This window comes from Lynx canadensis, chromosome D2 (genome assembly GCF_007474595.2).
Source record: "Lynx canadensis isolate LIC74 chromosome D2, mLynCan4.pri.v2, whole genome shotgun sequence".
Taxonomy (NCBI): domain Eukaryota; kingdom Metazoa; phylum Chordata; class Mammalia; order Carnivora; family Felidae; genus Lynx; species Lynx canadensis.
The window spans coordinates 77,542,482-77,569,822 of NC_044313.2; the positions used below are offsets into that span (position 1 = coordinate 77,542,482).

Genomic DNA, 27,341 nt, shown 5'->3' on the forward strand with positions numbered 1-27,341 from the left:
AGGAGCTTGGAATGGCCCAAATAAGGAGATTCTGCATTGTTCGATAGCCTTTGGGGAGGGTTTTCCCAAGTATCTCTTTCTTCAGTTTACCTTAGCTCTCGTCTTCAGTGTGATTACAAAGGGCGATGAGAGTCTCTGAAAGGCTTTTTCTTTTCAGGAAGATGCCCATAGAAAATGCTTCCCACCTCCCCTCTATTGGTGCTTTGCCCCAACTTTAGATCGCCTTTCTGCATTAGCTAACCTCCACAGCACCCCTCCTTCAAAAGGCTTGGTCACTTCTCTACCATCATGACAGCTTTGATTCATAAGAGAGCCCTTTATCCACAGCTTGCCAAACTGGATGTCTCCACCCAATCAGATAATATTGGAGTCAGATTTAAAATTTAAATAGAGTTAGAAGCTGCTGTCTGTTTTGTAAATGGCATATGAGAAAATCTACTGATTTTTGTCTAGCTAATTTAACAGTCCTTACTTAAAATTAATATAAAGACTAATTGGCACATCAGGAAAGCAAATGTCGAATAAGCATGGAAGTTAATTTTCAGTGCAACTAGTCTTTAAAGTTTAATAGCCAATAAATATAAACATGAAGTGACAGTTACCTCATTACAAATGTAAACACATATAAACCTACCCAGTAGCAAGTTAAAACAAACTTAGAAATAAAAATATAACTCCTACTTTGGCTATGCCTGAGCCTTTCTTGCCAAGGCTATCATTCTTTTTGATTTATTATTTCCTACCTTAACACTGTAGCTGTCCACAGCAGTTACTAAAATAGTTAATTCGTGCACCTGGGTGGCTCAGTCGGTTAAGCATCCGACTCAATGTTCCGGCTCAGGTCATGATCTCATGGTTGATGGGTTTGAGCCCTGCATCGGGCTCTGCACTGAGTGTGGAACCTGCTTGGGATTCTCCCTCTCCCTCTGTCCCTGCCCCTTCTCTGCTTGCTCTCTCTTTCTCTCTCTCTCTCTCTCTCTTGCTCTCTCTCTCTCTCTCTCCCTCTCTCAAAATAAATAAATGAACACTGAAAAATAAAATAGTTCCCATGAAAATTAATTTTAGAGTCTTAACAGAGAAGGAAAAATACCCATCAGATTATCCTTTATATAGTGGGAAACCTAGCTAAAAATGTGTATTTTCATCCAGAATATCACCATGTACGCTGGGTGTAACCATTAGTGTGCTTAAACCATGTATATATCACATGTAGGTCTCTGGGCATAATCATTTGTATGGGAGAAAAGCCACCCACTCACACAGAAGAAGCTGCTCCTGATTCCTGGATGATTAGGTTTCATGGTTGTATAATCAAGATCACTTTTCTGTACTTTCTTTGGTAGAAGATGCCTTTTTTAAAAAAATGTTTAATGTTTATTTATTTTTTGAGACAGAGAGAGACCGAGCGCCAACAGAGGAAGGGCAGAGAGAAAGGGAGACACAGAATCTGAAACAAGCTCCAGGCTCCGAGCTGTCAGCACAGAACTTGACTCGGGGCTTGACCTCACGAACAGTGAGATCATGACCTGAGCTGAAGTTGGGCGCTTAACCAACTGAGACACCCAGGAGCCTCCTAGAAGATGCTTTTGATTAAACAGACTTCTTTACAGCCAGCTGGGTGGCTCAGTCAGTTAAGCGTCCAACTTCAGCTCAGGTCATAATCTCGCAGTTTGTGAGTTCAAGCCCCGCATTGGCTCTGTGCTGACAACTCGGAGCCTGGAGCCTGCTTCAGATTCTGTCTCTCCTGCTCCCTCTGCCCCCTCCCCTCTTTCTATCAAAAATTAGTAAACAAACAGATTTCTTTAAGTCTTTGTGACTTTCTTCTGTTGTAATGCAATGACCATAAGAGAATACTAATTGTTTCATGAGTAAGTGACACAGGTTAGAACTGCCTTCAGATGAAAGTTGGAGATGCAGATGGTCTGTGACCTGGGCATCTGCTGGCGTGGATATCAGGTCCTGTCTGAGCACGCGTCAACATGTTTTTGAGCCTCAGCTGTTGCTCTTGTCCAATACTGTCTCCCTTTTTGGGTAAGAACTTTCATCATTATCTTTGCTGTGGTTCTGTTAAAATAGCACGCTCCCTATATGTGGTATGCATACACACACACACACACACACACACACACATTTGTGTGTGTGTGTGTGTATATATATATATATATTTTTTTTTTTGCAGGAGTACCATAGTGAGTATCATCTTGTGTTGATTGCTTATCCTAATTGGCAAATGTGAAGGTAAACTCTATTTTAAGTCGAGTAGATAGTTTAAATGACTCCATTTCAGAGAGAACTTAGCTCCAGTAATCCTTGTTTTTTAAATCCGCCTCTAAATGTTTCCATTTCCAATAGCAAAATAAATAGACAAACTAATAGCTCTTACTAAAATGGCAGTAAGTATTTTCCTGCTCAGGGAAAAAGTGAGATTTCAAATGTGGATAAGTCTGACATGTTACCACCACTCTTAGAAATGTATACATGTCAGCTTTTTTAAAATATAAATTTGAACTCATGCATGTTTGCACTTTTCTCAAATAAATGGATGAATTTCAAATAAGTTACCTATAATCACACGGTCTTGCTTTCACCGTACTGTCTTCCAATATTTATTATTTATTCTACATGAAATTGCTCATAATTTTGATGAGCCTTCTTAGCTTTTCGTATTCTGCATTTATGGACACAGATCCTTATGTTAGCATAACTTCGATACTTACAGCAAACAAAGCATAATATAAGTTTCACATTATAACATTGCATAGTGATAAACTGTTTCCCTTTTGTTGGGTTATAATAATTGTAGTAACAACAACTATCACTTATTGACTGTTTATACAAGAAGTCTTCCGTTAAGAGCATCTTTTAACAAAGTAGAGACCAAAAAGGAGTTTTAATGTGGAAATGCCTAGACTTTGATATACTTAAGTTTCCACTCACTGTGTGACTTTAGTCAAGAAAAAGCTTCCCACTCTTTGCTCCCCTTCAACTTCCTCCTCTGAAAAAGAATAAAAATGGAAATAGCTGACTTAGAGGCTGTACCCACTGGAGTCTGTTACATAGTAGATGTTTGGGAAATTGGGAAGATTGTCATTGAAATCTACTTCGAAAGCTCTTTTGCCCAAATCTATAAGATGAAGAGATGTATACTACTTTGTGTCTATTTCCAGATGGATTTCCAGGGTAATTAAGCAGTCAGTGTCACTGAGAACTTGCTAAGTGTCCATTTCTTACATATCAGATCCTTATTAGGTTTGCTGTTGCATTCTTCCTGCACTCATTCTTCACTTACTCTTTCAACAAATAACCAGTGTTTGGGCACCAGACATTTCTGAAGTCGCCATTACACTCAGGTTGCAGCTGGCATGAGGAAGGTGATGTCTATTCAGTAAGTGTCAGATGACTCGGATGTGGTCTCCAACACTAGGCCAGTAATAGGCAGGCAGGAATGTATGTGGTGTGTGTGTGTGTGTGTGTGTGTGTGTGTGTGTGTGTGTGTGTGTGTTTACATGTCTGTGTTCCCCAGGAGGCTATAGTTGGTCATTTTGCTATCACATCATATCTTACCAATGAAAATGACCAAGATACAGTGTCCTGGGCAAGACAGATGTTAACAGATAATACACTATGACTTAATAATAACAGATTTTTGCACAAAAAGGTTGTGCCTGTATATTTCTGCCCAAGGGATTAAGAATGGTTACAAAATTCACTTCTGAATTAAACATTTTTTTTAAGTGAATAGCAGTTTACCAGTGAGATGAGAAAAGATTCAATGTTAGAAAGCATAGTCTATGCAAAGAAAGCAGAAAATGCAAAGGCAGGTGAGACTTACATGTCCAGCAACGTTTTCCTTTGGTCGTAATTGTCATGGTGGATGGATGAGTTTTAGAACAGGAGGGTGGGAAGGTGAACAGGGCTAGACCAGAAGGAAGGTAGCAAGCTAGTAAATATCATACTTCCCATGTAACAGGCAATATCCTGGACATTTTAGGCGTATTTTGTCTCACAACTTTCAAAATAACCCTGTTTCAGAGGTAATGGAAATGAGACTTTGATTATGAGGTTGTTCAAGGTCATACAGCAAGAATATGGTGGATTTGGTGTTCAGAGCCATGTCTTTGAGATCAGAACCTCTCTTTTCTTCACCAAGATGCAATTAGTAGTTAAATGGGAAGCCACTTAAATGTCTTCTCATTTATTTGGGTTTAATTAATTTCTGCAAAGATAAAACTGTGGGATTTTGTTCTGTGTTGTCTCAAACTTCACTGAGAGTCCAAAGAATGTTCTACAACACTTTAACTTTCTTTGGTGTCTTTCAGATGTAAATGTTTCCTCTTCATAAAGACGGCATGGTTTCCTTGTGCTTTGTAGCAGATTTTTTTTTTTTTTTGGTTTTTAAATAGGATTTTTAAATTATGTTTTACTTTTTTTAAAGTTTTTATTTAAATTGCAGTTCGTTAACATACAGTGTAATATTAGTTTCTGGTGTACAGGTTAGTGATTCAACACTTCTGTGCAACACCTGGTGCTCATCACAGCAGATTCTTGTTGACAGGCTTTATGCTTTTTTGTCTGTTTATTTCCGTCGCCCCTTAATCCATCCTTAGACAAGGCCAGTTGAGAACACTGTGGCCCGTTTATCCTGGCGGCCGGATTTCTTCATCCATCCTCATTGGCACGACCTGTATGCCGGATTGAGTGTGGCTGAGTATAACCTTTTCAGTGCCTCCTCCAAGGAAAAGCCCCACTGTCCCCAGAGGGGCCTGGCCATACTCAGTGCAGCCGTTGCATTGCCCCTGGGGTTCTGCATCCTCTGCGAGGATTGGATTCCCACCCCCTACCTCTAGTTTGCCTGAAAACACCCATCTTTCTCTAATATCATCCCCGCCCAAAAAGGAGAGCGATTCTTTAGATCGGAAGCCAACCGACCATTTCAATAAAAGGTCAGATAGTCTGTATTTTAGACGTTGGGAGTCATGCTGTTTGTCACAACCTCTTGACTCTGCCCTTGTGGCACCCAAGCCGCCAGAGACGATATGTAAATGAATGGCTGTGGCTGTGTTCCAATAAAACTTTATTTATAGACTCTGAAATTTGAATTTCAAATAATCTGCATGCTTCTTTTGATTCCTTTCAGCGATTTAAAAATGTAAGACCCATTCTTAGCTCAAAAACAGGCGGCAGGCTGAACTTCGCCAGGCCCTGCTCTAGACAGACATCAGCCACAGCACTCACTGCTTCTTCAGTGGGGTAAATTGGGTCTGACCATCGGGGTCTTTGACGTAGCTCTTTCTCTATAGCTTCTCCAGCTTTTCCTAGTTCCTTGTGGTCATGCAGTTTCTTCCGAGGGTCTTTAGCCATTTCTGTTTGCCCCCGTCTTTGTGCAAGGGAAGGACTGCATGAAGAGATCTGGCCACAGGGGAAGGTGGTTAAGTTCTGTTAGCACGCTGATATCTGATCTAGGAGTGAAAGCCGAATTCTTTTTCCGTCTCTGGAAAATTTCTTTGTTATTGACCTTTTGCTGTTCTTCAGGAACCTCTCCAATTGAAGCAAATTGAACTGACTCCTAATGAATTTGTAATTCTTTGAATGAGGGCTATTGGACCTTAGCTCACTTGATGTTTCAGATTATGTATTCTGCTTTTTTTTCTCCCGAGACTGTGTTGCAGACAGGAAGGTAATGTCGGCAAGTAAATGAAAGAAAGCGTTGATCAAACAAAAGTGTGAACTCAGACAAAAAATATGTGCCAGTTCCTACTTTTGTTGCCATTTATTCATTCGTTTACTCAGCAAATATTTACATGTGCCAGACTCTGCATCCCCACACGAGATCTCTCGCTTTGCAGGTCTACATACAGTGATGAGCAGAGGACCACGTTTGTCTCCCAAGAACCCCAGGGGAGGCAGAGATCAAGGAGACCCATCTTTCCTTGAATCTCTTGGTATCTGTCACTCATATTGTAGGACGTAGGGGGCACAGGAAGCATAGGACGACACGTGTTCCTACACGTTGCCCATGATAAGTGAAAGGACATGGCTCTAGAGGTCAGAGTCTGGAGCCAGCTGCTGTACTATTCTGAACCCTAAATGCTGTAAACGAGGAGACTACCTGTGTTGGAGCTTTGTTAGGAGGACTAAAAGAAATGTCATACACGGGCAAGATATAAATGTTTAGCACATAGGCCCTAAAAAAACCACCCACATCCAAGGATGTCAAATTTGCCTTTTGTTTGTTTTGTTCTTTATTGATAAATTTATAGCCTTCCAGTAAAGTCCTACCGATTTACTGCTAAATGTACTACTAAATCAGACTTATTTATTGACCGCACAGTGCGGTCCCACTATGCATTGTGGGAGAAATCAGAAAAGTGTGATGTATCACCAAACATTTTTTCAAGCTGGAGGTTGGAAACATACTCTTATATGAATGATACGAAATACTCTTTACTGACGTTGCTATCTCTTTGTGTGTCTTTTTTAGATCTGAACAGTGATGGCACACATTTCAGTTATGAGTCGCTCAGTGAGCTGTGGATCGACGGAACGATAAGCATGCCTGTCGTGATGTATGCCGCTAAGCCTCTTCACTAGTAGGTATTTTCTATTCAGTATTGTTTACGTGGCTATATATGGAGATTGTCAACAGAGTCTACATTTATAATGAAAGAGAAGCAGAATACTTGTGTTCGTGTTGTGGTTATGAACATGGCTAGATTTATTCTGGTTATGTGGCAGCCAGTTGCAAAATGAAAGAACAGGTTAAAATGTACCTGTTGCGTATGTGTGTGTATATTAGTATGGAAGCGTATATGTATCCCTATAGCAGAGTTTAGAAGTATAGAACTTTACCTCTCTTTTAACTGAGTAAAAATAATGTCACCGGAAATGTTCACTGTCCTTTGGCTCTTTAATATCATCATATAAATCTGGCAGTGAAAGCCTAAAAAATTTTACCTAATGTGATGTTTTGAAACGGTTCAATTTTATTGCCGTTTTAACTAACAAGATATCTGATCATGTGTCCACTTACACAAGTATCATGTGGTAATTGACTTGTCATATTTATGGTGTCATGGAAAAGGAATTATACTGTGTCAGAAAACCCTAATTGGATCATCCGACCAGACCCTCAGGTCTCCAGGCATCAGTTTCCTCATCTGCAAAATGAGAGAGAATTTCTGTTTTACCTAATTCATAAGATTACTTTATAGGTCCAGTGAGATAATAACATGAAGTTATTATTTAACTACAAACCCCATAAAAATGATATTATCTGTGGCTGATTAATATTTCAAGGAGGGAGTTGGACAAGAGTTGTGATCATACTTTGCTTTTTCTTTAGTTTTTTTTTATTTCAATTCTAATTAGTTAACATACAGTGTAATATTAAATTCAGGTCTACAATTTAGTGATTCAGGACTTCCATACATTTGGTGCTCAGCTTTTTAAATTGGTCAATACTGTTTGATATCTTGTGTGTTATTCACCCAAAATATAAATGATAAAATCATACTTAACTTTAATTCATGAACCAAATAAATTTCTCATATTTGAGAAAATTGTGTGTAAATTAAACATGAAAAAAAAAAACAACAACCATGTTTCTCACACATATTGTACACACCAGTCCCCACCAACTATGGGTGTTGGATATCTGCTTCTGTTCTCCTGGATACACTTTATTAGACTACGTTTGGGTATTTACACTCGGAGGAGAAAAGATACATTAGATACTTTTTGTATACAGTTTAATTTCAGGACATTAAGAGATAATGGAGAAATTCAACCAGATATTGTTCATTTAGCTTAATATATTAAATTCCTTTTTACCGAAACCTCTTCAGTGCCTCATATAGCCATTCTTTTTTTTTGCTAATGGAATACAGTTAGTGTGTTTAAAAGATTGAAAATGAGAATCTTAACGAATATATTTAGTAAGATGGAAAAAGACCTTTTCACTAAAATTTTAAAAGTTGTTATATAACCAAGACCATGCAATGACACTGGTTTGCAGATTATTCTCCAGGAATTGGATATGATTATTTTTGAAGGGGCAATGGCTTATTACATGAATAAAGTGTTTGCATTTAGGTGAAACAAAATCTTTAATAACAGGTCATATATATTCACTTGCTAATATTGTCGCATAGTCCCTAAGTGGGGGTGGGGGTGGGGGGGGGAGGAGCTATCTAAAGTCAGATTTATGGGGTTGCAACCAACCCATTTGTTTCATTTTCCAGCTTTGCACTGTTGGACAGGTCCTTTAACCTCTCTGTGCCTTAGTTTGCTCATCTGTAAAATGGGTCTAATAATAAGAATGATTTCTTTTTCTAAAATAAGAGAGAGAGAGAGAAAGTAAGAAAAGAGGTGGAAAGGCAGAATGTATGTCACAAAACGATGTGGAGGATGGTTTGCTTTTCACTTCCCCCGATCATTTTGTCTAAACCATATTGTATACTTATTCCTGTTATAAATAAACTTAAGGTATTGTCCATTGGGCTCACATTGGACAAAGTTCAGTGGTTGCAACTGGGTGGTATATTTCAAATGAGTCATCATTTGTTCCCAAGATGGGAAATACTGATAATCTGGGGCGGTGATCTGAGCCAAGAGCCAATTGCCTGGCTGCTGTGTATGACTCAGAACAGAAAACCAAGTCTCTTTCTGTCACGTGTTAGTTATAACCCATTTGGAACAGTGACAGTGCTTGGTCACCGCATCTCTGTGTCCATCTGTATATCAGCACCCAGGATTATCTCATAGGGTTTTTGCGTGGATTACATGAGTTAATAGGGTCAAGTGCTTAGGAGTGCTGTGTGATGCTTCGTAACTAATCAACATTTATGGTTATTATTCACTGGACAGAGTGAGGGATTATGGTAACCACCACAGATTTTGGAATCAGAAAGCCCTAAGTCCAAAACCATTCATTACGTTACGGTGGAAGCTAAAGTAGTTACTGAACCTTTCGAAGTCTCAGTTTCTGAAAAAAAAAAAAAAAAAGAAAGAAAGAATTTAAAAATACTCCATACTGCTTTTGTTAGGATGATTTAACACAACATCTGGCAAGCAGTGGTAGCCAACACCTGAATCGAGAGTTGTGAAAATATAGTCACAAATTATTATAGAATGCATTTTTAAAGTAATGTAAATCAGAGATACTCCGATTCTGAAAATGTCCTTCTTGCCATATGTTATATTTAGGGGACTTTTAGAAATGTGCCCAATTATATGATTTACTTTGTGAGATCCAGAATTTCAAAAAAGACAAACGAATAACTTAACTCAAATTAAAAAATGCAAACATAACTTAAATATGGTATCCTGATTAAAAAAAAAATCTGTTGCCTTTTTTAAGCCTATCAGGGAATATCAACTCAGTGTTTATTTTGTTATAACGATTGGGCTGTTACCACATTTAAAATGATTTGTTTTCTAAAAAAAAAAAAAAGTGGGGGAGAGGAAAGAGGTGGAAATGCAGAATGTATGTCACAAAACGATGTGGAGGACGGTTTGCTTTTTCACTTCCATGAACATTTCGTCTAAACCATATTGCATACTTATTCTTGTTATAAATAAACTTAATGTATTGTCCTCTGGGAGCATACTGGACAAAATTCAGTGCTTGTACTGGGTGGTATATTTCAAATGAGTCATTATTTGTTCCCAAGGTGGGAAATGCTGATAATCTGGGGCAGTGATCTGAGCCAAGAGCCAATTGCCTGGCTGCTGTGTACGACTCAGAACAGAAAACCAAGTCTCTTTCCATCACGTGTTAATTATAAACCGTCCGGAACAGTGACAGTGCTTGGTCACTTCATCTCTGTCCCTCGGTATCACCACCCAGAGACTCTTTCACATGCAAATTTAACCTGACTTGTTGAGAATTCAGATAATGATATTATCAACAGTTGCTTTCTACACACCTGTTATTCTTCTTGTTTATTTTTGCAGCAGCGTTAGCCTTTAAGAGTTTGCCCACGATGAGGACAGTCATGGTTGTAGAGGAGGTTTTTGGGTGTAAACGTTTGGGAAGTGCATTTTTTTTTAATGTTTATTCATTTCTGAGAGACAGAGAGAGACAGAGTGTGAGTGGGGGAAGGGCAGAGAGAGAGGGAGACACAGAATCCGGAGCGGGCTCCAGGCTCTGAGCTGTCAGCACAGAGCCCGATGCAGGGCTCAAACTCAGACTGTGACATCATGACCTGAGCTGAAGTCCGACGCTTAAGCGACTGAGCCCCCCCCCAGGCGCCCCGGGGAAGTGCATTCTTATGTCCACCTATGCAGACATAGGCTTTGCTGTCCCTGCTTGGGGCCCTTGGTGAGAGATGACCTTGGTCATTCTGACCTCCTTCCGGAGGGCCCTGCATTGCTGCATGCTTCAGGCCTTCGGTATGGTCACCATTCACGTTTTGAAGTCTCGTATTAGGAGTTAGAGTGTAATAAAAAGAAGCAGAGTCGTCGTGCTCATCCAAACAAGTGGATTCTCACATCGCCCCCCTTCCGCCCTCCTTCTTGCCGCGGCCATTGCGCACTCGCGATGTTTGTCTCAAAAGTGATTTGTGGCTTTAGAAGTGTCCTTTTAAAGGGGTCTGATCTAGTCGGTTATCACGCTAATACTTCATCAAATCGTGTCTCTGAAAACGAAGAGACATTTCATTCCCTGTCACAGGGCCAGAGTTTGGAAGAGGTAGGGGGCGTCCAGAACCAAAGTCGGCTGTCGTTCGGAGACAGACGTGAAATGAAATCTGTCTTGGCGGGACTTTCAAGAAGAGGTTGTGACTGTAAGCGTAACACACTCATGGGAGGGAGCGGGAGAAGCTCGGAGCGGTTGCGGGTGAGCCGGATGGGCGGCAGGACAGGCGGAAGAGGAGCTCATGAACAGCGAGCGTCTGCTGCCCAGTGACCAGAAGTAGCCTCAGGTGAGCCGCAGACGCCCCGGACGTGACGAGGCCCCCTCTCTTTTGTCGGCTTCAGATCTCAGCCTCGGCGCTGACCGCCCACCCGGAGGCACCCCCGTCTCACCTGCCCGTCGCCATCTCCTCGTGCTCGCCGTCCATCAGACTCCAGTTCTTCCTTCCAGACTCATTTGGCATTCGCTGCCGTCTGTGGAAGCTGCCCCCATCCTCCTCTTAAAGTGGACCGTCCCCTGCTGTCCTTCCACCTCTGTACTGCGGACGCGCCCTAGTGAGAGACCACATTCTTCACTTCTTCTGCAATACTTGTCTTCCATTTCACCATCAACCGAGTGGCTTGTGAACAACAGAAATTTATTCCTCACTGTTCTGGAGCCTGGGCACTCTGAGATCAAGGCACCAGCAGACTTCATGTAGGGTAAGGGTCTGCTCTTTAGAAAGCCATGTTTTCCGTGTCCTCACATGGTGGAAGAGGCAAAGGAGTTTTCTGGGGCACCTTTTATAAGTTTCCCACATATTCTTGTGTAACTATAATCCCATTCATGAGGGCTTCACCCTCATGACTTAATCACCTCCCCAAAGACCCCGCCCCCCTCCACATGCCACCACACTGGACATTTGCATGTGACGTCTGAGTTTTGGGTGAGAGGTCCACAGTCAGTCTATAACAAGTATCCATCTACCCCGTTGCAGTCTTGTTGAGGGCATTCCTCGTCTTACTCAGTCTCTTATGTCCAGGGTCTAGTGCTCAACAGCTAATTCCTGATTAAATTAATGGTAGAAACAATACCATTCTCTGTCCTCAGACTGAAGAGGCAATAATTGCATTTGCCACATCAAAAGATTTCTACGAAATGTTATTCAATATGGATATTACTTCAAATTGTTATTAATATAAATCTGCAGGGGCACCTAATGGCTCAGTCGGTTCAGCGTCCGACTTGAGCTCAGGTCATGATCTTACAATTCATGAGATCGAGCCCCACATCGGGCTCTGTGCTGACAGCTCTGAGCCTCGAGCCTGCTTGGGATTCTGTGTCTCCCTTTCTCACTGCCCCTCCCCTGCTCGTGCTCTGTCTCTCTCTGTCTCTCAAAAAATAAAATAAAACATTAAAAAGTATATATACACATATATATATATAATTTTATATTATAATATATTATACATTATATAATTTTATATTATATATTACAATATTATATATTATATATAGATCTGCAAAAAGTATAACCAGAAAAATGAAAACTGGCAACTTTTAACATATTATGAGATTTGTATCATTTTTAACACTTTTAGAAAAACAGAACACAGTTTTGAAAACGTAAAACTGATTCTACTAACTTCCTTATGGGTTTACTATTAAATGTATTATTTTTAGAACAGCATTTCAACAATAATGAGAATTATTTGACCTTTTCTTGACTGAGATGGAAATGATTTTTTCCATGTAAGTTAATATGTAAGAAATTATTTATATATTAATTAAGGAATTAATAGATTAATTAATAGTTTACTAATATATAAAAAAAATTAAAGAGTTCTTAAGGTTTTGTTTTATTATAGTAATTATTACATATATTTAAAATTGATTTTGTTCAATTCATTATAAAATATATTAAAATGTGTAAGATATTTTAACATAGTTTACCCATGGAAACCATGGAAGATACCTACTATTAATCTGAGTGGGGAAAGGTGGAATGTATATTTTGTGTAAGTCAGCATTCCTATAGGTTTGAGCTGTTTTTGAAGAAATACAGAGAAAAACAACCAAACCAAAAAATTCCCTCCAAGTCAATAAACGAAACCCTCATGATGTAGTCGCGTGAAGTTCTATCTGAAACTTAACTTTGGTGGCCGTATACGACACAGTAGTGGACTTAACAATTGTTTAGTTTAATATTTATACTTGAATAGTACCATGTTAACAGGGAAGATCGTCAAATCCGCTAAACTAGTATTTTCACACTCGACATTTATCTTTGTTACTTCGTGTACATCACTCTTACACAGAGGAGTCACTACAGGCTAACGTAGAATTGTGACACACTGTATCTTAAGCCATTCAGCTTTCCAGATGGCTGTAGATAGGTAAGCGGAAGGCATTGAGCCAGTAAAGACGTATTTCAGAGAGGAAAATGGGCTGACAGTTTTCAGTGCATGAGCTATTTTAGATTGACATGCTTCTGGCAAAAAGGGATAATGTTTGAATGAATCATGTATCAAGAATATTCATCCAGTTGTGTAAGCAGAAATACAGGACTAATGTAGGAGTGATGAATATTCATCCAGTTGCATAAGCAGAAATATACGACTAATGTAGAAATACAGGGCTCGGGTAATCACAATATTAAAGCTTTAGTGTGCTCCAATAAGTAGATCATGGTATGCCAAGAATAACATATTATCGGAAGAAGTAGGGGTTTTTATTTTGTTGTTGTTGTTGTTATTCCCAGAGGCAACACTTGAAAATTTTCGAGATTGTTTCCTGGTAACTTTTTGTCTTTATTTTATGTATTTGAAGATTCGACTATCTTTTTTTATTTTTTTAATTTTTTTTTTCAACGTTTATTTATTTTTGGGACAGAGAGAGACAGAGCATGAACGGGGGAGGGGCAGAGAGAGAGGGAGACACAGAATCGGAAACAGGCTCCAGGCTCTGAGCCATCAGCCCAGAGCCTGACGCGGGGCTCGAACTCACGGACCGCGAGATCGTGACCTGGCTGAAGTCGGATGCTTAACCGACTGCGCCACCCAGGCGCCCCAAGATTCGACTATCTTAGTGACTATTTCCTGACATTCTTTTTAGCTAATGAACTGACAGGCGTGTGGTGAAACTTGGCAATGACAGTGAAGACTGCCATGTACTGAGCTAGTAAGTGTGCAGTAGGCTTTGGTCTCATGTTGTGTCACATCATTGTGTCATCCTCACAAAACTCTGCAACAATGGCCTCATCATCTTCCTTTCGCAAAGGAGATGAGTACTGTACCCTGTACCCCACTGATTCACATCCATACTTACATAACCTAAATTTGTAACAGCCTCATCCCTACAGGGGGGCACATATGTGTGGAGGCATATCATATCTTATGAAATTAGAAAACTAATTTGATTTTTAAAATAAAATTAGTGTTGAAAATATAATGTGCTTCGGGTTTTGAGCCATGCTTCTCTCATATCCTGGAGAATCAATAGCTTATAAAATTATAATTAAAGATTTCCCCTTCTATCCTTCTGCAGCAACCGATATGAATAAAAATGAGAATCTGCAGTTATTTCAGTCATGTCTTCAGTAACAGATACAAGCAGGTGTCTTCCAGGAAAATGCATCAGAAATGCATTTTTAAGACTGGACAGTTTATCCACAAAGTTCAACGACATCCTTATTCAACATGTTTTCTTATATCTTTTTTTTTTTTCATATTAACAGTCAGTGTAAGTGCCATGAAATCAGCATGTGTTTCATACTATAATTAATTGCTCCCACAAAATTCAGACTAAAATTCTTATTCTCAACAACTGTCTTCTGTACACCAGTCACCTCACCAAATGCTTTCACATTAATTCCCTCCTTTCAGCTCAGTTATGCTTGAAAAGAATTTTGTGGATTCATGTCATATGCTGCCTCTCTCTCTCTGATGGAGAGATATTAACAGTGTTTTACTGTCCCTTAGATGCGCACTCAGCGGATCTGTTAACCCCAGCAAGCAACACCTAAATGGAATTAAAAAAATACAATAAAATAAGCCTGGGAAGCAGAGAGAGTTTTGAAGAAACACTTGCTTTTAAATAAAGGAGATAATTATAATATTTTGAAGTCATTTAAAATTCGAGGGGATTAAACTATCTGGAAAGAATATCATGCCCTACATGACATTAGTTAAATATTTGAAGCTGGAGAACTAAGGTATTCTGTTTATTCATTCAGCAAATATTTCTAGACCTCCTTCTATGCAGCCCTGCCTGCCGCTGTGAACAACAGACAAAATCCTTGTCCTCATAGTTTTTCCAGGTAGCCACTGGTGAGCACGAGGCATGGAGGACGAGAATAGAGTGTGTGTGTGTGTGTGTGTGTGTGTGTGTGTGTGTGTGTATACATATATATAAAGTCCTTTTCTATAGTGACATAGATCATTAAATATATGTATATACAAATAGTAATGAATTTAAGCTTACATAAAAGCAGTTGCTTTTTGTACCAGCAAAAACTTTCTTCAAAGCATAATTTTATTTATGTGTTTATAATGTTTATTTATTTTTTTAAAAAATTTTTAATGTTTATTTCTTTTTGAGAGAGAGAGTCAGAGCATGAGTGGGGGAGGAGCAGAGAGAAAGGGAGACACAGAATCTGAAGCAGGCTCCAGGCTCTGAGCTGTTAGCACACAGCCCAACACAGGGCTCGAACCCACAAACTGTGGGATCATGACCTGAGCTGAAGATGGACGCTTAACCAACTGAGCCACCCAGGCGCCCCTGTTTACTTATTTTTGAGAGAGAGAGAGAGAAAGAGCATGAGTGGGGGAGGAGCAGAGAGAGAGGGAGACACAGAATCCAAAGTAGGTTCCAGGCTCTGAGCTGTCAGCGCAGAGCCCGATGTGGGACCTGAACCCATGAACCGTGAGATCATGACCTGAGCCGAGGTCGGACGCTCAACCGACTGAGCCACCCAGACGCCTCTCCAAAGCATAATTTTAGATTACAAACTTGGAAATTCTTACTCACCAAAACTTCCTATTTTGATTGCTTCCAGAAACGAAAATTTTGATAATCTATCTCAGTCTTCATTGGAAAATGATTCATGTGTCTTCTGCCTTGTTTTCTTTACTCACTGTAAGATAATTTTGTAGGTGCTCCAGAACCTAAAGGAGAAAACTTCAAGACTATTGTGTACATCATCAGATTACACCGAGAGTGGCTAAAAGCGACTGAGGGGGACAGATAGCTTGCACACCATGAGGCCCAAAAGGGAAAAAATAACAGAGAGAAGAGAAGCAATTCCAGTGTTTTGGAACTTCGGTCGAAGTTCAAGTTCTTTCTCTGCTGAAGCACGGAGTGGCATGGATGTGTTGCCCTTGTATCACCTAATCCCATGGAAGTTGGGTATAGAACCAGAACCATTCATTGATTGATATCCATCACCTAATTAGAAATGTAGTATCTGATGTAGAGCTGGTGACAAAAGGAAAACTAAAAAAAAAAATGGGTAAAGTGGCAGCCATGCACTGTGCTGAACCAGCTTTCCAACAGGAAAGTGAGTCAGAGATTTTTAGTGATTTTTGGATGCCATATAATGACCTCTTAAGCTCAGCAAGTAAGTAGATATTAAACTCTGTTTACTTAGATTGCGGTGATAAATAAAATAGCCCATTCCTCTTGGGGGAGATGATAAACATCATAACTGCATTCATTTTAAAAAAAATATTTCTTTTCTTTGCATGAAGCCCAGTTGCATGTTTGACAACTTAGTCTACTTTCTAGGTTTTCTGAATACGTGGTTTTGGTGGCTCTCCCAACTCCAGATCACTTAACTCTCATGCCACTGATGTGAAAATCAATGCTTGGTGCAAAAAGTGCTACACAAGACTTTGCAGCCATTCTTGAGAGTGCATTTTTAAATTTAGCTCTTTAAAATAACCTAGATTAAAAAATAATGTAGTCAAATGGTAATGTCTAATGGCTTTTAGACGATGGGGCAAAAACAGTGCCGAGGTGGAGGGCCATGAGTAGCTCATCAGTGCTATTTTGCCTTTTCCCTACTACTCCGTATAGAGAACAAAACTAAAAAATTTCCGCCAAAGTGAAAATTGTTGACAAAGTGATTATCACCAAGTTCCCATCCTGTGTGCTAACAGCCTGCAGAGTGTAGCAGTCTAATAAGGAGAGTAATTAAAACTGCATTTCAGTGTCTCATACTCCTAGCATTTGTCTATTAAAATACATTAGACACGTTATAGAAACGTCAGTCTTCCTTAAGCTGGAGATGTGTCTCCAGCTTCCTCGGGGAGGAGGTATGTAAGATAAGTTGCAAGATACAACTAGTAAGCCCAAGACAAGGAAAAACTCATTGTGTAGAAGGAGTTCCAGGTTGTTTTTTTCAGTTTTGTTGTAACTCTCAGGGGGAAATTCACACCAAGTGGGGCTCATAGGAGGAAGCAAATAAATGTTAGTTGAATCGAATGATGCCCCTGCTTTTCAGTTTCTTTAAGAGATCGGCTACAAGCTCAGACTATATTACTAAAGGTGTTTATTTTTTTTTTTTTAACTTTAAAAAGTAATTGGATCATGGACTTTAATCTCATTCTTTCATTTATGCCTTGGGCTAGGAGATCCTCAGGGGCTGTGCAGATTAAGGAAAAGCCACTTAATTAGTGGAGAGAGCCCTCTCCCTTTGTTCAGATTCTTTGTTGCCTGCTAATGAGAAAGGCAACTCAATCACATCTCTTCTGACACTAAAACTTCTTTGTTCAGCTAGCTGCTGAACAAAACTGGTCTTTCCATCTGAGTTCTCTGTCAGCCTTGCTCATACTTCAAGGCTGACCTGCGAATCAATCATAAAATCAGGTTGGTAGATTGCCACCAGCATTTTAAAATGCAACACAGCAAAGGAAAAAGTGTCAGAGTGTATCCCATAATGACTTTCTATAAAGTCTTTGTTTCATTTATATCTGTATGTATATGTGCCAGGTCAAAGGTACAATGTGTTTATTGGGGGTCACAGTGGAAAAAAAAAAGTTAGAAAACCCCTGTTATTTATCTAATCCCCTCCCCTCTCTTCTTAGCTCTGTCTTCTTAATTTGTCTTTTCTAACTCATACATTTTCAAAATTTTCATTTCATTAACTCTTTTTTTGTCAGTGTAGACAGCTCCTTAGTTCCTCAGTATCTCTGTCATGATAGCCAACACTTAGTATAGAGATCACTGGAGTGATCTCGTAATGTTGTTTGAAGTAATGAGTTACTGGCATTCTTAAAAGCAGTTACGATTTTGTAAGTCCAACTGTGAATTTAGTTTTTAATCCCACCCTCCTTTTCCTCCTTTAATCCCTATTATGACCAGTGGTAATCACCACCAACCATGCACTTACCCAGTGGAATTTCTGAGTCATTTTCTAAGTTCCCCGGCCTCTTTAATCAAAATGAGTGATCAATCCAGATGATTCTATCACCTAACATCCTTTAAAACAATCCTATTCTTTACCTTGTCAGGACTACTATTTGGCCCTGTGATTTTATACCTAAGCTATTACAGTAAACATTGCAATAGTCTATTTGACTCCCTTCTGGTATGTCATTGCTCTTGCCGTTGGAATCTTTTCTAACACACAAACCTGAATATTTCACTCTTTGCATAAACATTTCCCATAGCCGCATTCCCTTTGCCTTGAGATTAAAATCCAGACACATTTCAGTGAGAATAAGAGGCCCTCCAATATGTGACTTCAGGAAATTCTCCAAACATATCCAGCCCTACCCACTTCTACACCTAACATTTGAACTCAGGTCGGTATTCTCAGCTATTAAGCACGTTAAAATCTTTTGTGTGACTGGACCATCGGGCTCGCCCATGCTTTCCTTGCCTACAATGCCTTCACCTTCTATTATGCCTGGAAAATGCCTACACATCCATTAACATATTGGTCCAGGTTTTTTGCCTTATGTAAGAATTCCGAGTCACCCTAGTCAGCTTCTCTGCCATTACTTGCTAACTATTTACGAAACTGAAATCCCTCAATGTCTGTATGTTCGTCTTCCTATCCCTGATTAGACTCAGAGCTTCTCTTGCATACGTATTGCCAGTTTCCCTTTGTAACCAGAGATAGAAGCTGTCACAGTGCGGAACACTAGAAGGATGCTCAGGGAATATGGGCTGAGTGAACTCTTGTGCCAGAATCATTGAAGATATTTGCCAGTCCTCTTTTACTGGTACGGCCTTCCTTATCCTCTCACTCCCACTATACCACTGACACAGATTCTTGCTAGACTCGTAAGTATGGCACAAAATAATATTCACCATAGCCATTCTCCATCACTTTCCCTATATCTGTGAGTTTTTTTTTTTTTAATTTATTTATTTATTTTGAGAGAGTCAGAGGCAATGCAAGTAGGGGAGGAGCAGAGAGAGAAAGAGAGAGAGAGAGAATCCTAACTAAGCAGGCTCTGCACCAACAGCATGGAGCCCGATGTGGGGCTCAAATCTGTGGACTGTGAGATCATGACCTGAGCTGAAATCAAGAGTTGGATGCTTAACCAACTGAGCCACCCAAGCACCCCATCTATGATTTTATAATCTTTGAAAAGGTCATATAAGCAAAGCAATATGTCTCCATTATTCACGTTATTCCATTGATACTCTGGACTTGGGTTAAGATCATCTTACATGGATTCACCAGTTTATGCTTTTACAGTGTGTATCCTAAAGTAATGTTCCAATGTGGGCACAAATACTTATTTCAACACGAGAATTTAAAATCAAATCTTGAGTTTCAGCTTACCCTTGACCTTACCCTTCATCTTGAACAGTGTTATACAACACATTTTCCCTGATTGTTTTATTATAGTCAAATTTTTTTTCATTGAATGTCAACAACTGACCGTTTAACCATCGCATCAGATTTAAACATCTAATTCTGAGGGGCCGATTGCTTTAAGTATAATATTTTCTTCATAAGACTTCAGGGAAAGTGAGGAAGAATTTCAAGAGAGAACACTGATTGGTTTAATTTAGTAAAGAAGACATTCCTGTTAGTTGCAGGAAGCTAATCAGCATTTCTCGTGCATGAATTGATTACCTTGTTACATTTCACTGGCCATGATAGGATATGTTTAATAAGGGAAAATATTGCATTGATTCTATAATTATAAATATATATAACATTGTCCCAGTGACTATGAAATGTCTTATGCACACTTTCCCCCTTTTTTGTCATTGCAGAGCTCACACAATTGATCACACAATTGATCATTTCCCATGCTTCATCCAAATCAACCGTTAAGGGGAAACAAAACATTTCATGGCCTTTTTGTTTTGGAATGAATAGCAATGGATGTCACAATTTGTTTTTCCAAGTAGATTTAAGAGTGATGGATAGACTAACTATATACCATTTATTTGTAAGAAAAGATACAAATGGTGAAGTGTATTAACTGGTGTGCAACAGTTCTCTGGGACCAAAAATTTATGTATACAAAGAATAGGGAAAAGATACAGAGAAATGTTTTGTGTTGTAAAAACAAAATTTTAAACAATAGCATTATATAAGCACATTAATTAGAAAATAGATCAATATGCTACTTCTCAATTAATAAATTTATAGTAATGTTAAGAAATGAAATACCGTTAAACTGGTTTTGCTAAATCTTTCTTTAATATATTCTGCTGTTTTCTTGTAACTCATAGGCTAACTGAAGTTTTTATGGTCCTTATTTTTTCCAGATTTTATAAAATATAAAAATATAAAATATAAAAAATATAAAAAGAGATACAAAAAGTAATATAAAACACCTCAAACCGTACCACTGAAAAACTACAAAGTAACTCTTCAAATATTTTTTATATTCTAGACTTCTAAAGTTTACATACTTTTACAGAACCGGTGGGATTACAAAACTCCTCCCTTTTTCCTCTTAGTAGTATAACAATACATTCCTATGTAACAAACATGCCATCATCACGTGAGGGCCTAATAGATAGTTAGTGATAAATTAACATGTGCAGAATTGGACTATGGATTTTCCCCCATTCCACCTCAAACATGCTTCTCCACAATGTCTTGTTTCCCTTTTCAAACTTTACTGCTTTTTTTTTTTTAAGTTTATTTATGCATTTTTTTTTTAATTTTGTTTTTCAACGTTTATTTATTTTTGGGACAGAGAGAGACAGAGCATGAACGGGGGAGGGGCAGAGAGAGAGGGAGACACAGAATCGGAAACAGGCTCCAGGCTCCGAGCCGTCAGCCCAGAGCCCGACGCGGGGCTCGAACTCACGGACCGCGAGATCGTGACCTGGCTGAAGTCGGACGCATATTTATGCATTTTGAGAGAGAGAAAGAGAATGCCCACAAGCACAGGAGGGGCTGAGAGAGACAGAATCCCAAGCAGGCTCCACACTGTCAGCATGGATCCAGATGGGAGGCCCGATCTCCTGACCTGTGAGACTGTGACCCGAGTCGAAATCAAGAGTTGGACACTTAACTGACTGAGCCACCCAGGGGCCCCCAAACTTTCCTTCTTTCCCAGGAGAACCAGGCAAAGCCCAGGTGTTATTTTTCTTCTTTCTTCATTTCCCACATGTAATTCACCAGTACATTTTACTAAATCAGCCTTCATGACACATCCCGGATGTGCTCTCCTCCAGCACTGCCGCGTCCATCTGGTCTCACCTGAGCTGGTACCTGGCGCTTCCCATCAGCTCTCCCTGAGCCCACTCTTGGCCCCTGTCACATCTCTCCTTCGCTCGCAATCGTGCAGGGGCTTTCGGTATACCCAGATAAAATCCAGACTCTTCCACAGCTGCCAGGACCCCATGTGACCATCACCAGGCGTGCTTTCCCTCATCTTTCACCACCTTCTTCCTCCTTCCTGCTTTGTCTACTGGCTTCTTTCTGCCTCGTAGAAAATCCCTTCCCCTCACACTCCCGCTACCTCTTCCTTTTTGTTCAGGATTCGGCAGACATGCCATTGCCCTCCGTGGCTTCCTGCCCAACGAGTAGGAAAGAAGGCCTCCAACAGACCTGCACATTTTGTTTCCTGTGTATGTACATTATTTCTTAAATACTCCTATGTTTGTTTATCATACATCCACTCATTAGAATGTAAGCTCTGTGGAAGCAGAGAGAAAACTCAGTCTTACTCCCAGCTCTATCCCCAGAACCAAGAATAGTGCTGTGTGGAGGAGACTAAATATTTACCAAGTGAACAAATAAATCCATGAAGATTTACTACTATAATTTGTATTAAATAGAATTTCTCAGTCAAAAAATTTTTTCTTAACCTTTTGCTTCTCAGTCTTTAGTCCCCGCCCATCATGTGGCAGGGCTAAATTTACCACACCGCCTTCCCCATCCAACACTGCATGAATAATATTGTTTTGCCAGCTCAGTGCACAACATTTAACCAATGGTTTTCATTTTCACATTAGTGTCTGCTAATGGGGCCCAAAGAAGTTTGGAAATCTTTCTCATTTGAAGCTCACTCACTTCTGACCCAATCCAAGCTTCTGATCTAATCTGAAGACTTCCAGAAGGAAAGGATAAAGCAAATGGGGACACATTTATTGAGAGTCTGTTAGGGACCATATACTTGCTGTTTTTCATTGAAGTATTTACATTTAAGTCATTTGACCCTCATAGTAACCCTAGAAAATAGATATTATCCCTTTTTGAAATTTTCATATGAAGAGATGTTCTCTGAGCGATTATGGTTCATGGAAACTAACAGGTTGTATAGTTTAAATCTGTACCCAAGTCTGGCTGATGCCAAAGTCTGAAGTGTTAATGCGACATCATAAACATAAAGGTTTATATCCATCACCACACAAGCTTTCTGAGCCATAGCCATTAAGTTTTAGTGTGGATTCTGGATATTAGTGCTTTATTCAGAACATTTTTTAAAGAAACAGGTGTCATTCCTTTAGGAGATTTCCACAGACTCACATATCTGTTTTACTACATAAAGGGAAATTTCACGGGTAGAGACCTGGAAGTGACTGGAATCCATCATTTATATAAGCAAAGAAATGGTAAGCTGCTGCTGGAGAGTTCAGCAAACCTTTTATTTACGCATTAATAAAATCATGTCATCAGAATTGGTGCCGATGAGATTTCTATCATATTCTAGACATGCTTACAGGCACAGAGATTTGCCTTCCTTCCTATGAAGGTTAAGATGTCCTTTACTCCAAGGTTGGCGTGGAGCGACATATAAGAAACCAGGAAGGGATCCATCCAGGTGCAAACTCTTTCTCTCAGATGATATAATCACAATTATGAATATTTATTTGTTTCTAAGAATAAGCAGATCATCACAGAGGTGGCTTAGTTCAAATCAGGAAGATGAGGTCAGTGTGGCGTGTGCATGCAATTGTTCAAGTTCCCCAGATAGCTAACTTCTAAGGAGTCCTCAGAATGTCACTAACATAACGAATGTTTGGGTAAATAAAATGAGAACAGTTAAGAATGGCTTAAGCTAAAAATAAAAATTAAAAAAAAGGAAGAGGCCGAATTACTTTTAGACTAGTTCTTCAGATATATGAATGACCTTTTCATTTTTGTTCTTTTTTAATCCCAAACATTTCACAGTATAATTCAATAATCATGAAGAATTCCAGATGGGTTCGCAGAATTTGAAGTTTTTATATTATAGAAGTGATCTATCTCAAGGCAGGGAGGAGGCAACACTTTAATGAAAGGGAGGTGGGCATTGTGGACTAGAGTGTCTTTATTTATGGTAACTCTGTGCAGATTGCTCAGTACACATTTGACAAGAGGCTATTTGTAGGAAGCTAATTTAAAGTAGAAACAAATAGTTGTGAAAAATGAGGAAATCCTGCTGGAAAAAAAAAAAGTGTGACAGGATCACATCAAATAGGAGTGTTAGAGTAATTTACTATTCTAGGCAATCCAGCAGCTGGTTTATCTAAAGCGTTCCTCTTTTTCATGAGCACTGGAACAAGGACAGGAAATCGTTCAAAAAGCATGCTGCCTTTTCCTCTAACAGATTTCTGTAAAACTTTAATAGCAAAAAAATGAGTTTTAGAAGCTCAGTTCTTAGCCATTTGGGGGACTCTTTAATGAGACAATGCATGTATTTCTAATTTTAGTTACTCAGAAATTATACTAGAATGGAGATTTTTCGAATAGCATAAAGATAAGAGGAAAGAACTCTCTGCTTATGTCATTCATAGAAAGTGTTCTGTATTGAACTCAACACTGAGAATCAGTTTTACAGAATAATGAGTATTTTAGCTAACCATTGAGAAAACGATCCAGAGACCTAACATTTTATAGAACTGCACTTAATTGTTCCAAATAAAGAAATATTAGGACTGGCATAATTAGGAGTTGGAATCCCGAAGACACAAGGACTGAAGGAAACATATAAATCATACAATGTAAAAATGTATTTGGAAAAATATTTTAATGCAACTAATAACCTATAGGTAGGATTATATTTTTAAAAATGATTCCAAAAGATTTGAGTGGAATCTCTTTATGAATTCCCTGCCCTTCTCTCCCACAACAACAACAACAAAAGAATAAAAAATATTTCCTTACTAGGGGCTGGGGGAGGGGGATACTAGGAAAGGGTTGGTTAAAAGGTACAAACTTCCAGTTATAAGATGAATATATGAAATATATATATTTCATATATGGAATACATATATTCATATATGAATATATGAAATATATATAATATATATGATATATATATATATATATATATATATATATCTTAGGATATACGGTTCTATTGCAGTAGTTAGCCACCGCAACTATATTTCTAAGTAACAAAATGCATTTTTCACTGGAGTTGTTGTCTTCTTGACTAGATTTTATTTGGGTTGTGGGCGACAAAAATCAAATTCTGTGTATTAGTTTCGTAATGCCAGCGTAAAAAAATTACCACCAACTTGTTTATTCTCTCACAGTTGTGAAGGACATAAGTCCAAAATCAAGATGGTGGTAAGGTTTCATCCCCCATGGGAGGCTCTGGGGGAGAATTCTTGACTCTTCCAGTTTCTGGTGGCTGCAGGCATTCCTTGGCTTGTTGCCACATCACTCTTATCTCTGTCTGGATCTTCACATCACCTCTTCTTCCAAATGGGTCAGATCTCGTGTGGCCTTCCTCTGTGTAACACATTCAGGACTCACCTAGATAATCCAGGATAATCTTCCCATCTCAAGATCCTTGACTTCATCACATCTGCAGAGACTCTTTTTCCAAATAAGGTCACATTTGCAGGGTCCAGGGATTAGGGCCTGACATCTCTGTAATAAAGGGAGGCATGATTTATCTACTACAGGCTGAGACATGGAGTTTCCGATTCTCAAGTAGCTTTAAATCTAATGTAGTCTGTGGAATATATTAAAATGTATTTGTTAACTAGAACTTTCAGTTAAATAAAACTAATCAAAGCTATCATAGCTGTAATAGGGTGAAAAAAAAACTAGCTTTGTACCCAGAGTATTTTTTACCCCCCGTACTTCATCTGTTCTCAATCACTGAGGTCATGCCATAAGGCTCTATTGTTCTGTGCCAATTAAATATGATAGAAATCAAGTTTTAAATGTTCGAGTCACATTTATTTCATCTATTAGAAATTTATTTCCCAAAGTTCCTCGACCCATTTTGCCTTACTGGTCCTTGGTGATGTATATTAGAAGCAGATTAGAATACCTGCCGTTAGGCCTTTTTTAAATTCCACAGTTAGGTGGTTAACTCTCCCTTTTTCTTGTTCTGTTTTCCAATGACAATCTCCTCACATTCAGGCAATTTGTGATCACGGTAAAGGAATTAAGAAGACAACATAACAGCTCTGATCTGGTCTTGTTTTTATAGCACGTCCCACTGAGCAAATGATACATGTTAAAACACCACCTTCGCCAAACACTGTTTTCATTCCAAGCATCTTTGATTTTGATTCAGCATTGTGTCTGCCGGAGCAGACCAAGCTATAGATATTAACGCGAATCCGGAGGTTAGGTCATCGTATCTGTTATTATGTTAATTAGCTTAAGTGAATTACCCATGTCCAGCAAGACATTACTCACTTTGGAATGCATTTCACTAACAATTTATCATAGTAATAAGAGCTCGAAGAGACATATGAGTTCCCTAAGTGGCAACAATTATACCTGCTAATGGAAAGGGAAGCTGTTTATTAAAACACACTCTATCTTTTGCATCAGAGTTGTTCATCTTTACTTGGATGCCTGGTTTCAGTCCCTTTTAATTCGAGTTCTTCTGTGGATGTTTATTACCTTGAAGGATTCGTTGCTCCCAGATTATTTACTTTTAATTCTAAATTGCTGTCAAATACAATGGGACATGAATTCCTTGTGGGACATGAACATTTCTCCTAGGAGTGTGGATTTGCAGGGTGCTTTGAGGAGTCTCGTTTGCTCCCACTTGACCCAAATTTCACAGAGAAATGTTGGTGATTCAGTTAGGACGTTTCAGGCTCTTCAGAGCAAGCCGGGCTCCTCGCTTACGGAACAGTAAGGGTCTGGTGTCAGAGAGGCGGTCAGAGAAGGAAGGTCCCCAAAAAGCACAACTGCACTTGGTAACAAATGCGATCCCTTTCACTAAACACAAATAGGAATTGTGTCCGATGCGAGTGCATTCACAATGATAGATTAAAAAGTCTCTGCAGAAATGTACCAAATTTGTGCAAGGTGAAATTACCTAGATCGAGATCTTTATTCCAGGGTGACTGGAAGAGCTTATTCTAAGGAAAGCATCATTGTATTAGGATGATTATGTGCTATAGTTACACATTTCATAGGTATCTCAGGAACTTAAAATTAATTCTTTGCTGGGGTGCCTGGGTGGCTCAGTGGGTTAAGCGTCCGACTTCGGCTCAGGTCATGATCTCACAGTCCGTGAGTTCGAGCCCCGCATCAGGCTCTGTGCTGACAGCTCAGAGCCTGGAGCCTGCTTCGGATTCTGTGTCTCCCTCTCTCTGCCTCTCCCCCACTCATGCTCTGTCTCTCTCTGTCTCAGAAATAAATAAACATTAAAAAAAATTTTTTTAAGAACTACTGTTAGGGGCTTCCAGCCTACCTATGACCTCATTAAAACTGATTGCTCTCTAATTTAAATAAAGAACTTGGTGACATCCTCTTGGTGCTTTAGTTAAAATTTTCATTCTCACTGCAACGCAGATATGCAGAAAAAAATACATTTTATTTATTTTAATCCTAAACTACTGATTAAAACATTTTCAGGATTTATTTTGGGGCCATAATTTAGGCAGTGCCTTAGATACTGCCCATTGTCTAGGGGACGTGATCTTTAAGTTGTCCGCTGGTGAGGATTACTTCTGTGAGCGAAGGTGAATGTGGGGCTTCCGTTATATCACGGAGCGTGTGATGCCCATCTGTGGGCACAGGGCGGTCTGCTTTGGGCTCCAGGATGCTGACCCCCCATCCCCACTTGTCCTGTGGCATCTATGAAACCTGGATAAGTAGTAACATAGAGGCTGGTCTGTTTTGGCACAGGGTCTGTTTTTCCCCGGCTCACTCCCCATCTCCCTGGCACCCGCTGGTGGCTTCTCCCTCGGCCCGCATGGGGTCTTCACCTTATCCCCTTCGGCCCCAGCTGGGCTGGCACTTAGCTCTGATTGGCCATCTTCAGGCAGCCCCTCAGCCACCTCTGAGCCTGTCTCCGTCTCTAGGAACCGAGCCAGGCCGTGAAATGGAATTTGC

General features: G+C 39.5%; 1 protein-coding gene across 1 annotated transcript in view; it reads left to right on the top strand.

Moving 5' to 3' along the window:
* Positions 1–27,341, top strand: part of CHRM3 (cholinergic receptor muscarinic 3) — a 522,006-nt gene that overhangs the window by 139,958 nt on the left and 354,707 nt on the right. Inside the window, exon 2 of the mRNA XM_030334501.1 lies at positions 6,482–6,590. The gene's annotated coding sequence lies outside the window, so the exon portion shown is untranslated. The remainder of the gene's footprint in view (positions 1–6,481; positions 6,591–27,341) is intronic.